Consider the following 14,293-nt stretch of genomic DNA (forward strand, 5'->3'; position numbering starts at 1 on the left):
TCAGGCCCAAGTGTCTTTAGCGTGAAGGCCGGGCATTGGGCCTTAGGGGCTCACATCTTGATTGTGCCCTGGGCAGGGGAGGGCAGGAACACCTAGATCCCCTTTTCATGCTGTGTCCGTATTTCTGTGGCCCAGAGCATGCTCTCCCCTCCCCTCCCCCGCCGGGCACTTCCCTAATGGGGCTGATGGGGCGCTGGGTGGTGGACGAGGCTGGATGTGATCTAGAGGCCCTGGGGCCAGTTCACAGCTCGCGGCTAGTGGCTGTTCTGTGCCCCGTGTCCCCCACCTCCACTCCACCACAGAAGCAGGAACTTTCCAACACAGAGCCCGGCTGTGAATCAGCGCGACTCACTCTGGGCAGTACGTGGGGCCTCTGGGGCTGTTTTCAGTTTCTACCAAGTTTCTCACTGTGACTCAGTGTTGCCCCCTGGCCCGGTGACCCGGGCTTCTGAGCACCTGCTGAGCTCCTGTGGGACATCACAAAGAGCTGGCTTTGAGGCTGCCCTTTGCTGGGTGCTTTGGGCCTCAGTTTTCTCATCTGTGTAGTGGGAACAGCGAGGGAGCTGTTATGGGTGTTTACTGTCATCAAACAGTGGATCCCAGGGGCCGCATGTGCCCAGGGTGTGCATGGAGGGAAATGATGCAGACACGAGGGGGTGAAAGCTGGGAGGCTCACTGGGGGACTCTCACACAGGGGAGGCCCATGCCCTGTATCCCCTCCAGCTCTGTCCGTGGAGGATCTGGGTGGAGGGCCGTGTGTCCAGGGGATTCTGTTCTCCAGACAGGCAGTCGCCAAGCCCGGTTGGGGATGGTGGCCTACGTCTCTCACTGGGTCATGCTTCAGAGGCTGGGGTCGGGGGGTCTGTGCCCCAGGTATTCTCATCATGACCTGGCTCAGGGCTTGAGCCTGGCGTCCTAGGTGCTGAGGGGCTGGGCTTGCGTCACTGGGGAGGTGGGCTGGTGAACCCTGATGGTGAGCTTGCACTGAGCACCTGCTGTGTGCCAGACTGCATATTTCCACACAAAGTAGCCCTTGGCATCACCCCCATTTTACAGATGGGGAAACCAAGGCTCGGAGGAGCAAGGTGACGGCCTCAGGCTTAACAAAATGGTAGAGCTGGGATTTGTGCCTGAGCCGTTCTGGTTTTAACTCCCCTGCTTATCACCTCCACCTTGTAGCAGAGGAAACAGCCTCAGAATTTAGGCACCGGCGTGGGGTCGCCCAGCTAGAACCTGGTGCAGCTGGGATTGGGTCCGGGTCTAGGGCCAGATCCGGGGCTTCTGGGACTCTGTGTATGGACTCCCTTGCTGGGCCTCTCTGTCCCCATCTGTGCAGGATGGGCTGGTCCCCCTGGTGCACGGGTCACAGATGCGGGGGTGGGTCGGGGCTGGTCTTGGGGAGCGGGCGTGTGCAGAGGTAGTTCTGTCGGGGTGGGGGAGGAGTGGGGTGCTCCAGAAGTGTGCAGAGACCAGGTCAGCGGGAACCACCCCTCCCGCCTGGGTTGCTGAACTCATTGGAATATCCCCTGGGCACCCCAGTGACAAATCTCTTTCACCATCTCTTGACCCAGACAGTTAATTGCTTCTGGGGATCAATCGCTGGTTCCATGACACCCCTGCTCTCCCAGGCAGCCCCCAGCCCTGCCCTGCAGCCGCTAATGGCCCAGACCCTGCTCTTGGGCAGGGAAGCTTGGGGCAGGGTGGGAGGCTATGCAGTGGTTTTCCCTTCCGGCTGACCATCAGGCAGCGTCCTCCTGGGGGAACCCAGCAGCTGGCATTGTAGGGCCCTTGGCCTGTGCTCCGACAGGGTGGAAACTGAATTAGCTTTACAGAGAGCCTATGATGGGGCCTCTGAGGGACTTCCAGAGGCTTCTGGAAGTTTCCACCCCATGCAGTCCCCTGTGCCCCATTCCCAGAAAGCCCACTTTCTTATCTCCCACCCCTCAGGGGACTCCCAGGCGGAGGTGATGTGTGGTTAAAGTGGATGCCTGGATGCAAATCTTAGCTGTGGGAACCCTGGGTACACTTTCTTGCCTCTCTGCCTCATTGCCCCCATCTGTAAAATGGGGAGAGTCATAGTAACTCATGTGTACGGTGGTTGTAAGAATTAAACCAGTTAGTAATTTACAGGGCTTAGCATGGTGCCCACGCAGCGAAAGCCTCAGGGGAGCTCCAGGTGTCTGCAGCTGGCGATGCCGGTGGTGGACAGACAGGTAGACAGACAAATGGCTTCTCCGTGCTGCCGTCTTGGGCCTCCGCAGGCCTCGGAGCGAAGCCCCTGGCCCTCCCGGCCTGATCTGTGCTGCCTGCCCTGACTTGGCCTGTGCTGGGCCGGGAGCCAGGCTGCCGACACCCGTGTGGCCTGAGCCCCCGTCTGCCCCCCTTTCCTCCAGAAACGGTCGATATCCTGGCTCCTTCCTGGCGTCTAATTGCTCTTGTCGGCCTGCTGTCTCCACAGAGGGCCCCACGCCCCGTAGCGAGGAGGCGGGCGGGAGGTTTCTGAGCAGTGTGTTCTGGGGCCAAATTGAGGGTGGAGCCGGGGGGAGGATGGGGCAGCCGAGGGAGGACGCCCGGGCCCCCATCTCCCTGCCCCTCCCTGGCTGTGCCATCTCGGGCAGGTTGCTGGACTTCTTTGGGCCTCAGTTTCCCCATCTGTGAAATGGGGTCAGGGTAGACGGCCCAGGACCTGGCACACGGTGACTGTGCGTGCAGGAGGGGCTGTTATTATTGCTGTGGCAACCATTGTGGTTGTTTTGCCTGTGATCAGCGCAGGTCTCTTTCGGGAGCCCGGATAGGTGGACCTGGGGGCTGGGGGGCTTGTGGGCAGGATCAGTACTGATCCTCATTCTCCTCCTGACTGTGTGCCCCCCTTGGATGGACCTGAGCCCCCTGGACTGGGGCTGTGCCCCCCATGGTTGGATATGCTGTGCCCCCTTTGGGTGGGACCACGTGTCCCCCTCCGTTGGGCCACAGCCCCTCCTCCCCTTTTGTCCTCCCCCAGGCCCTGTCCACTCACATCCACACTGGCTGTGGCCTTGGCTTGGCTGCGCCACTGCCCTGCCCCCATGCCCTGGCAGTTGCTGGCTGCCGCAGTCTGGTGGGGAATCAGAGACCTGGGTGAACTCTCCATGATTGCCTCTCCGCAGCTTCAAGGAGAGCCGGCCTCAGCTGTCACTTGAGAAGGAAAATAAAATATCCCAGTGGCTTCTAAGTGGAAGAGCTGCCTCCCTCCCGCTCTGGCTGTCTGGGCTGCTTGCTACGACAGTGACAGGGAAGGGCGACACCCGGTCCCAGGGGACAGGGGAGACGTCCCGGTTCATCGGGTGTGAAGAGACGTGTCTGGCAGACCCAGGCAGCTCTGGGAGGGGTGTTAGGTCCCCCACACCCTAACGCCTCAGGGCCCTGGGCTGCTTCTGCCCTGGGTGCCTGGGTCACACTGTACCTGAAGTCCCCAAATCCAGCCTGCAGAGATGGCTTCTGGAAGTTATGCCTGCCCACTGGGGGCAATGCCCGGGTCTGCGGGATCGCGTTTAGGGCGTCTGTAGAGCACGTTTCGTGGCTTGCTCATGTTGGCCTCGTAGGGTTCACACTGCCACATGGAGGCTTACGTGGGCATCACTTCCCTCTCCTCAAAGTGGCGGACATTGCAGCAGCCCCCGGGGCCTGGGTGATTTTGTAGAACTTGACCTGTGCCCACTGAGGGGGTTTGAGATGGGAAGGCAGGGGCTGCAGGTGGAGGAGCATCTTTTCTCCAAGGCTGGCTCGGGGACCTGGTTCCAGCCCTGAGGGTCCCGGGCAGGGACCTTGTCCCAGCCTCCTGGGCTCATTGGCAGATTGGTCGAACTTGACCTGTGCCCACTGAGGGGGTTGAGATGGGACAGCGGGAGCTGCAGGTGGAGCGTCTCCTCTCTGAGGGCCGGCGCCAAGGCTCCTGGGCTGGCACGGCAGAGCCTGGCAGGGGATCCTGCCCTGGGAGGAGGTGATGACCGTGTAGGGATATTGTGGGTTATTTGGGGCTCCTGCTTCTTGTCAGGCGCTGGCTTCTGGCCTCTGCACTGACTGGGGAGAGAATCGTGGAGATCCCGCCCCCCGGGGGTGAGGTGGGGAACCACTGAAGTGGGCGGCAGCCTGGCTGTGCAATTCCCCTCTTGGAGCCTCAGTCTGTCCATCTGGAAAATGGGTAGCAGCAGCTCAGGAGGCTGCAGGGAGGGTTAAGTTGGGTTACTGCTGCCTGGCTCAGGGTCTGAGAACACAGGGCAAGGGTACCACTAACAGTAACAGCGCTCAGCCCCATGTGCACGGTTAAGGCCGCCTGGGTGCCCGTCCTGACTTCTCTCTTCGGCTGTATAACCCCTGGGACAAGTGACTCAACCTCCCCAAGCCTCAGTTTCCTCATCTTTAAAATGGGGATAATAAAATAACCTACCTGGGGACTTCCCTGGCAGTCCAGTGGTTCACACTCCACGCTTCTACAGCAGGGGGCACAGGTTCGATCCCTGGTCAGGGAACTAAGATCCCACATGCCATGTGGCACGGCCAAAAAAAAAAATGCTCTGTAGACTTTAAAAAAAAAAAGGGCTTCCCTGGTGGCGCAGTGGTTGGGGGTCCGCCTGCCGATGCAGGGGGCGTGGGTTCGTGCACCGGTCTGGGAGGATCCCACATGCCGCGGAGCAGCTGGGCCCGTGAGCCATGGCCGCTGAGCCTGCGCGTCCGGGGCCTGCGCAACGGGAGAGGCCACAACAGTGAGAGGCGCTCGTACAGCAAAATAAATAGATAGATAGATAGATAGATAGATAAGCAAGCAAGCAAGCAAATAAGCAAATAAGCAAGCCTACTTGAAAGGTTGTCGGGAGTTAAGTGAGTATGTAAAGGCTCGGCTTGGTGTCCTCACGGGAGTAACTAAACGCTAGTTATGGCCACTGTTATTATTGCCGTTGTTGTTGGTTTTGTGACTGCAGCCAGATTGCATGTAGCTGAGTATGAGGGAGTGTGGGCTGCCTGGAGGAGGAGGCCGTTGGGTTTGTGAGTGTGGGTGGGACTCGCATGGGTATGGGAGGTGCATGTGGGGCTTTTCAGCGGTGGGGAGTGCGGGGATTGGGTGAAAGACGGCAGGCAGGTCCAGGCCTCCCCCAGTGCCTTCTGTGATCCCGGCCCCACTGTGCGCCGGGCACTGTGTTAGGTCTCTTGTGAGTCGGCTGGGCCCACTGTGTGCCAGGCCTTCTCTCAGCCCTGCTGTCAGCTTCACCTCACAGCGTTGGCTCTACTGTGCTGAACCCTCCTCTGGATGCAGTCTCTTTTACTCTGAGCCTCACCCTGCTGTTCCCACTGTGCACCTGCCTTTGCGTCAGGCCTTGTGGCCTCAGTGAGGGATAAGGCAGGCCCTTTCCGGGAAGGCTCAAGGCCAGGCAGAGTTTTTGGATGAGGTGGCGGTGAGGGCCAGGATATGACTGGACTAACTGGAAAGGCTTATTCATCGAGGGGAGGGGAGGGGACATCATAAGCTGGGCTTTGAGGGATGTGTAGGAGTTCTTTGGAGAGACAACTTGCTGTCACTTATACCAGGGCAAGTTGTGGGCACAGACCTGTCTGATACGGATCAGTCTGTTTGGCTGTGAAATGAGCACACTGGGGAGGAATTTGCCAGGGTCCCTGGGAGTGGGGGATTCAAGAAAGGGTTCATGTCCCAGCTTTTTTCTTTTGCTTCCAGCTGAGAGACTTGGGACAGGTGACCATTCCGTGCCTCAGTTTCTCTGTTTCCCCATTTCTCTTGGAGTGTTGCTGTGAGGGTCCTGAAGTGGGGAGATGCAGAAAGTGCTTACTGTGATTAATCAGCTTGTTGAGGTCTACGCCGTGCCAGGCACTGCTCTGAGGGGCTCTGCTGTATTAACTCATTTAATGGTCACAGCAGCCCTTCGAAGGGACACTGTTACCACCCCTCAGTTTATAGACAGCGAAATAGAGGCACTGGGAGATGAAGTGACTTGGGTGCCCAGTGCAGGACTGGCCGAGCTAGGACTGGCACCCCGGCAGCCTCCGTCACTGCCTTGCCCATCATCTGCAGGCACTGCAGGGGCTCCCTCAACACCCCTCTCCTTCTCACACGTGGAAAGTGTGCCTCCTGGGGCCCTGCCGAGGGTACGGCCCACGTGGCTGGAGGCCCAGAGGAGGCTGGGCTGGGAGGGAGGATTTGTTCTGAGCCCTGGCTTGTGCAATCACTTTTAGCAACCTGCCCAGGGAACAGGTGGAGGCAAAGGCCTGGTGTTGCTAGGGCCTCAAGGGGCCAGCGGGGTCGGGGCCTTGCCTCTGGGTGGCTACGGCACAGCCTGGTGGGAAAGGTTTGGAGGTACTGAGGTTCAGCTACCAAGCACTTGCCTGGCACTGAGACTTCAGCCCTCAGGTTCTGACCTTAGGAGAGACTCCAGTGCAGAGAGAGGCTGAGGCTTGGCCTGGGGAAGAGGACACCACCTCCATGGAGCCGACAGGGATTGACACGGAAGCGTCCTCCCTGGCCATGCCTCACACTGTTCTACTTGGCTATGTGTTAGATCCGAATGTGCCCCTCCCCTCCCGTGGCCTCGCCCTGGAAATAAAACCCAGGCCAGTATCGCCCCCCGCCTCGCCCCGTCCACCACTGCTTCCAGTTTAGCTGGGTCCCATCTCCAGGCCTCTGCATTTGCTGTGCCTTCCTCCTTATCTCTTCAGCCCTGGGCTCCAGTGTCATCTCCTGGGAGACCCTACCTGTCTTCTAGTCCTCCCCCCATCCCCCATCCCGCCTGTCATTTATTGCAGGTTTATGCTGGTTTATGTCTGTTACTTCAGTCACTGCCCTTTGACATCGTCCTGCTCTTTTCTTTCTTTTTATTTTATTTTTTTATTTTTGGCCTCGCCACACAGCTGTGGGATCGTAGTTCCCGGACCAGGGATCGAACCCTGTGCCCTTGGCAGTGAAAGCTTGGAGTCCTACCTACTGGACCATCAGGGAATTCCCCATCTTGCTCTTTTCTTGATGTATCTGTGTGGTGTTTGAGTGTGGGTAGGTGTGACCGTGTCCCCCGAGGACCCTTGTCTTTCGTATTCATGGCCCCATCCCTGTGCAGGGGCTCTGTTAAGCTTGTCAACTGGCCGAAGGTTGATGCTGGTATCCCAGTCAAAGCTGGACAGCTCTCTCTGGGTTTGAACCCAGCTGGCTCTGCCCTCCTGCACCTGTGTGGCCTTGGACTGCTAGCTTCCTGTCTCTGAGCAGGGTGGATGGACACTTTGGGTCAACTTCTGTGGCTGGGGTAATCTGGGTGGGCTTCCTGGAGGAGGAAAAAGGCAGTGTTATGCTGGTGCTGGGAAGGCAGAGGAGGGGTGGGAGGGCAAATGGCAGAGCTGAGGGCCAAAGCTCCGAGGGGGGCCTGATGGGGCTTGTTTGGGGGCCTGGTGCCATGTGGGGGCAGGTCTCAGCCTGTGGGCCCTGGGGAGCTGTTGAAGTGCTTAAGAGAGGGTTACTGAGGGCCTGGGGGAGGGGAACCCTTGGAAACCATCCTCTTTCCTGTATCTGCTTTGCTGGGAAACCAGTCTGGTCAGCCCCCCTTCCCTTCCCTCCCCCACTCTCTCCCCCAGGGGTGGGGGGAGAGGAGGATGGGGCTGGGATTCAGCAGTTGGGCTGGGCCACGACAGGACCGACAGGACCGAGGCTGGAAACACGAAACACGGTGCGGGGGGCAGGCTCCCCTGTGGAGCCTTCCTGGGCCAAGCGCGCGTGTGTGGGAGTGTGTGGAAGCACAGTGTGCGCAAGCATGCGTGAGTGTGAACAAGTGAGTGAATGAGGCCGTGAGTATGTGTGTGTGTGACTGAGGACGTGCAGCCGTGTGAGCACGAGTGTGACTGCGACCTTGAACGAGAGGCTCTGCCCCCTGGCTTGAGCCCCTTGCACAGGGGTCAGAGCCGCCCCCCTCCTAGGAGGCCCAGGGACCCGGGGACCTTCTGGGCCCACGGAGGTCCCACTGGGTGCAGCTCTGCTCAGGAAGAGGTTGAGCCCCCTCCCTGCTGGGGGCGCCTGGGGTCAACCTGGGAGCGGCCACCTCCCCACTCCCGCTCTCCTTGTTCACGCCCAAGGAGGGTCCCCCCACCAGTGCCCCGGCTCCCGAGGCTTAAAGACTTGGTTCAAATCCTGGTTCTTCCCCTTCCCTTCCTGACTTTGAGTGAGTTACTGCTCAACATCGGCTTCCTGGCCTGGAAACAGAAGCCCCCGTACCTCCCTCCCTCCCGGGATGGTTGTGAGGATTACATGAGGTACCGGGGAAGCAGCCGGAGCACAGAAAGGCCACAGGAAGTGCATGTGGTTCTCCTCGCCCCCCACCCCCCACCCCAGAGCTGTCGCTGTCCAAGCCGGGAGCCCAGCACAGCCGTCAAGGCTCCTCTTCCATCCCTCGCCTGCCCGCCTGAATTCTACTTGCAAAATGCTCTCCATCCCATCCACTTGTCCGCTTCCACCCTCACCCATCCTCCACTCCACAGCCCGCACGCGCTCTCCAAATTCTGGTGGGACTTGTCGTTTCTCTGCATGCGAAACCCTCCTAAGGGTCTCCCCGCCCCTGGGAATAAAATCCCAGTCCGAGGGGCCCTGCGGCGATCAGCCCTGCCTACCCGGCGGCGTTCACACACACACTCACTCCGCTCCGTTTCCTTCCAGCCTCCATGCTGTGCACCAGCTGTTCTCTGCCCGCATTGCCCATCCTCCATCCTCTCGCCAAGCGCCAAGCGCACCTTTCGCTTCCCTCTGTGGGGCACAGCATGGCTGTCGCTTCTCCCTGGAAGTCCCCAAGTCTTCTAGGCTGGGAACTGCTCTCTGGACCTGCGTGTTGTCGGCATTGCTGGGAGATGCTCTGTGTGGCCCCGTGGGGCCGGCCCAGGCCGGCCTTGACCTCACGCCATCAGGGGCTCTGCGTCCATTGGGGGACTGCAGGGGGGACTGGCTGGGGCTGGGAGAAGGTGAGAAGCGGGTGGGGTCTGATCTCCCAAGCCTTCCACAGTGGTGCCTGGGGAGAGCGCCCAGCCACCTGACCCTGCCTGAGCCCTTTGCAGGACCTGCTGCAGGGGGCTGGCCACAGAGGCTTCTGGGAGGCTGGGATGGCTACGGAGACATGCCTGGGCCTCCCTGTTTCCAGCCTTCCTGCAGGGCCCTGTCTCTCGAGCTGCCGCAGGTGGCAGGACAAGTGTCAAGCCTGGAGGCATTGTAGCAAAAAAAACCTTAAAAGGACAGGAAGGTCGGGGCAGGGTCCTTCCCCATGAGCCGCCTGCAGCTGCCCCTTGTAGGGCTCCTTGGGGTCTTGGAGCTTAGCTGCCAGCCCCTGCCTTGGGGTAATATGACGCCCCACAGGAACTGAGTGCTGCTAGTGAGCCCACGCTGGCTCTGCAAGCACTTTACCTCCACGGCATCCCTGTAAGGTCGGTGTTTTTAATGTATCATCGTTCCCATTTTTAAAAATTAAAAAAAAATCTTTTGGCCACGCCACATGACTTGCGGGATCTCAGTTCCCCAACCAGGTATTGAACCGGGTCCTCGGTAGTGAAAGCGCGGAGTCCTAACCACTAGATCACCAGGGAAGTCCCCCTCGTTTCCATTTTAGAGATGAAGAAACTGAGGCTCAGAGAGGTGAAGCTACTTGTCCCAGGGTGCACAGCTAGGAAGGGCAGAGCCCAGATTTGAACCCAGGGAGCCTGGGCCCAGAGCCTGAGCCCTGCATGAGAGCCGGAAGCCGCAGCTCCACTCGCCTTTGATCCCTGGATGGGGGCAAGGGGTGCAGAAGGGGTTCCCTAAATGTCCACTCGAGGCCGAGATGTTTGCGAACGGACGGGTCTTGGAGACAGCCGTGGGGAGTGGGCCCATTTTCTGGATGGGAAAACCAAGGTCAGAGACTCCAAGGTCACAGCTGTCAGTAGAGGAGCTGGGTCCACAGCCAGGGTTTTGATCTCTCTCTAGTGGTCTGCCCATTGCTATTTGTTTACTTGTTCTTTTTCTTGCAGAAGCTAACACAATAAAGAATGCATAGGGACTTCCCTGGCTGTCCAGTGGTTAAGACTCCACACTCCCAATGCAGGGGGCAGGGGTTCAATCCCTGGTCGGGGAACTAAGATCCTGCGTGCCACACAGCACAGCCAAAAAAAAAAAAAAAAAAAAAAAAAGAATGCATAAACACGTGGCTGCAGATTAATGAATAATTGTTAAGGAGTCACGTGCGCTCTTCTCTCCAGAGGTGATTAACATCCTAACTTTTGTGGGAATCATCTTTTTGTTCTAGTGTGACTGCCCCTGCAGACTGCCCCCTCTACTCGTGAAAGTAGCGTCTTGCCATTCCCAGAATCTTATAAGTGGAATCCTCGCGTGTGCTTAGCATCTGAGTCTGACTTCCCTCCGTGTGGTTGTGTGTCTGTAGTTTGTTCCATGGTATGTATGTACCGCTGTTTGTTTATCCCTTCATCTATGGATGGACTGTGTTCAGTTTTTTGTGACTATGAATAAAGCTGTTATGAACGTTCATGTACACATCTTTGTATGAGCATATGTTTTCATTTTCCTTGGGTAAATACCCAGCAGTAGAGTTGCTGGGTCATATGGTCACCCAAATGTATGTTTAACTTTGTAAGAAACTGCCAAACTGTTTTCCAAAGTAGTTGCACCATTTTGCATTGAAGTAGTGATGTCTGAGAATTCCAGTTGCTCTGCATTCTCATCAACACTTGGCATTGTCTGTCTTATTTTAGCCACCCAGGTGGGTGTGTAGTGGTCTCTTAGTTTGCACTTTCCTGATGACTGATGATATTGAGCATCTTTTCAAGTGCTTATTGGCCATTTCTATATCCACTTCTGTGAAGTTCTATCAAGTCTTTTTGTCCATTTTTCTATTGGGTTGATTGGCTCTTATTTATTTGTGAGCATGCTTTTTATATTCTGGACACTAGTTTTTTTTTTTTTTTTTAATTAATTAATTTATTTTTTATTTATGTCTGTGTTGGGTCTTTGTTTCTGTGCGAAGGCTTTCTCTAGTTGTGGCAAGCAGGGGCCACTCTTCATTGCGGTGCGCGGGCCTCTCACTATTGCGGCCTCTCTTGTTGCGGAGCACAGGCTCCAGACACGCAGGCTCAGTAATTGTGGCTCACGGGCCTAGTTGCTCCGCGGCATGTGGGATCTTCCCAGACCAGGGCTCGAACCCGTGTCCCCTGCATTGGCAGGCAGATTCTCAACCACTGCGCCACCAGGGAAGCCCCTGGACACTAGTTTTTATTGTGCTGGTTTTGACTTTGAATGGTGACTCAGAAGTTCTTGAATGAGAGTCATAGGCCCACCCCTCCGTCAGGTGTCACTTGCTGACTTTTCATAGGGTCCTCTGGGAAGTTAATGGGGGATTTTCACAGCAACAGTGTGATCTGGGCCCAGGGTCCCTTGGGGGCTTTGCTGGGGTGTGGGCTGCCTTTATAGCCACATAGTTCGGATTGGAATCCCAGCTCTGTGACTTCCTAGCTCTGGGACCTGGGGCGTGAGACTTTGATTCTCTGAACCTCAGTTTCCCCCTCTGTCAAATGGGGTCACAGAACCACCTCATAGGGTTGTCGTGGAGAAACACTTGGCCTCATGTACACAGGTCCAGGCCAGTGGGCCTTGCCGTCTCTACCTGCACATTGATGTGGTCATCATACCTTAGCCCATTCATGGGGATGCTGCGATCCTTGCTAACAAGACCTGTGTTTTCCCCTGCAGGTCCCCCAGAGTCTTTGAGGACACAGCGTTGCTGGTGGCTGTTTCTGGTAGGTTCACATCTATCCCTCCTTGCTGTCTCCAGCGGATTCATATTGCTGGGACCTTCTCGTGGGCAGGGGGTCGGCAGTTGCCGGGGTGCCAGGTTCTGCTGGCGGATGTGGTGGTGGGCTCTGTGTGGCCTTGTGGGGTGGGGTCTGGGCAGCAGTGTTGCTCAGGGTGGAGGTTGTGGGTTCCCCTGGGACGGGGTATTTTCTGGCTGAGTGCACTGATGTGCAGATGGTGCCTGGGAGAAGGGGTTGTTCCAACAGTGCAGCTGTGTGATGGTGGGTTTTCTCTGTCTCTGGGGTTCATGGCCACATTGCTTCTGTGCCCTGATGGTGGGCTGCAGGCTCGGAGAGCGTGGAGCCTGTGTGCTGGCCCTCGAGTTGGGACGTTGGACGTTGGAGGAGGCCCTCGGGCTGGACACCTGTGTGCCACCGTGGTCGCCGTGCCCAGCGGGAGAGCCGGGGTTCCAGTCCTGGCACTGCCACTTTCATCCTGGGCGCCCAGGACAAGTCACTCATCTCCCTTTGCCTCCATTTCCCTGTCTGTAAACTGGAGTAATGAGTGTCCCCTTGTAGGGTTGCTGCGACAATTAAATGAGCTGATATGGAGCAGCGCCTGGCACAGAGGAGCTGCTCAAAAGCCCATCGCCACAGTGCTTTTCATGTCACCGTGTTTTGTGACCCTCACAGCAGTGCTCCAAAATGGGCTGTTATCCTCATTTTATAAATGGGGAAACCGAAGCACAGATGGGTCACCTGTGCCATGTCTCAGCTGGAAGCAAAGAGCTGGGGCTAATTCTTTGACTCTCCCAGGGAACCTGGCAGATTCCTCCCCAGTGCACCTATTTTACAGCCAAGCAGACCGAGGCCCATGTGGGGCTGGTCTGTGCCCACTGCCCTCCCTGTCCCCCCGCTGACCTGGTACATCTGACGGCAGGGACCCCCAGAAAGCTTCTCCATCAGGGGGAGTGGCGAGCGGTCCTAGGGGCACTGGCGGAGTTTGGGGTGTCAGGGAGAGGGAAGGCGGTCCAGGTGAGGGTCAGTGGGGTGGGCACAGGCTTGTTTGTTTTTTGTTTGTTTGTTTTTTTGGCCACGCGGTGCGGCTTGTGGAATCTTAGTTCCCCGACCAGGGATCAAACCCGGGCCCCAGCAGTGAAAGTGCCATGGAATTCCCAGCACAGGCTTGGAGGAGGGGATTCAGGTACTGGCCTGGCTGGTGGTAGAGGGAGGCATCTTTTATTTTATATTCTTTTCAACCAGGAGAGGCAAGTGGTCCCAGGCAGGGACCCTGGAGCCTGGCTGCCTGAGTGCATATCTCTGTCTGCCGCTTGTTATTTGCGTGACCTTGGGCAGGGTCCCGAGCCACCCAGTGCCTCAGTTTCCCCATCTGTAAAATGGGGATGGAATCAAATCCCCCCACAGAGCTGGCGATTGTTGCTAAGGTTTTTGGTTTCTGTATTTTTGTCGAAGCAGCTGGGAGCCCTGGCAGAGGAGGGAGCTGAATCTGCGGGTCCCCTCCCTGTGTCTTGTCCTTGCCCCCCGGGGACAGGGTGACCAGCTGACCCAGGCCTGGGAGAGGCAGTCATGTGGCCAGAGACCCCTGTGGGCGTGGTGAGGAAATGCCGCACCCCCCCACCCCCCAGCCTTCTGGAGAGTCAGGCAATTTGGGGAAGCAGTGGAAGCCCATCTGGAGGGCATGTGGGGTGCCTAGCCCCTGTCCGTGCCAGTGAGGAAGGGCTGGTCAGTGGGTGCAGCTGCTGGGGCGCAGGCACTGGCCCCCCGCAAATGACAGCTTGACCCCTTCCTGGCTCTGTGTCACCGAGCACTGTTCAGCTGCTGGGGCTCGGGACGTGGGGCGTTGGCTGCTGCGAGCACCAGTGCTTAGTAGGTAGGAAGTGCTCACTCAGCGCTCCCAGCATCTTTCTTTACCCCTTACCGACTGAGCTGTTCTTCTAGGGCTGGGAAGGGTTGTCAGCCGGGCCTGGCCCCAAGGAGGGCCGGAGGAGGGTCTGAGGAGCCCCCAGCCCAACCCTTGGCGTCCACGATGGGGTCAAGTTCTGGCACTTTCTGCTCAGCACTTCTGACTGCTGTTCCCTCATCAGGACCACACCAGTGCAGTAGGGACTGGAGGGCAGTGTCCTGGGAGGGACAGTGGGGGGAGGTGGTTACCTGTGCAACCCCATTCTGCAGAGGGGCAAACTGAGGCCGAGAGATAGGAAGGGGCCTCCCTGAGGCTGCAGCGCCGAGAAGCAGGTTGGGGTCGGGTTTCAGTCCTTGTCTGTGACACCCAGCCCCGGACTGGCGTCCTGGGTCTCTGGGGTGGTTCTGCAGTGGGCGGGCCTCCTGCCGACCTGGGTGCAGATCCCAAGGAGCTGAGACACTTCTGTGCCTTGGTTTCCTCATCTGTCAAATGGTTGTCCTCCAAGGATTGCTGAGGGCACTGCTGGGCACGTCCTGGCTCAGGACTGGCTGCTCTTGGGAGATTTTATTTTTCTTCATTCATTGA

At 57.9% G+C, this 14,293-nt stretch overlaps 1 protein-coding gene across 30 annotated transcripts in view; it reads left to right on the forward strand.

Annotated features, from left to right (window-relative positions):
- NCOR2 (nuclear receptor corepressor 2) overlaps positions 1-14,293 on the forward strand; it is a 224,689-nt gene that overhangs the window by 20,470 nt on the left and 189,926 nt on the right. For all 30 annotated transcript variants that reach the window (XM_081251922.1, XM_081251913.1, XM_081251914.1 and 27 more), the window contains exon 2: positions 11,744-11,790. The gene's annotated coding sequence lies outside the window, so the exon portion shown is untranslated. The remainder of the gene's footprint in view (positions 1-11,743; positions 11,791-14,293) is intronic.

This window comes from Mesoplodon bidens (genome assembly GCF_964165515.1).
Source record: "Mesoplodon bidens genome assembly, chromosome: 13".
Classification (NCBI taxonomy): Eukaryota; Metazoa; Chordata; class Mammalia; order Artiodactyla; family Ziphiidae; genus Mesoplodon; species Mesoplodon bidens.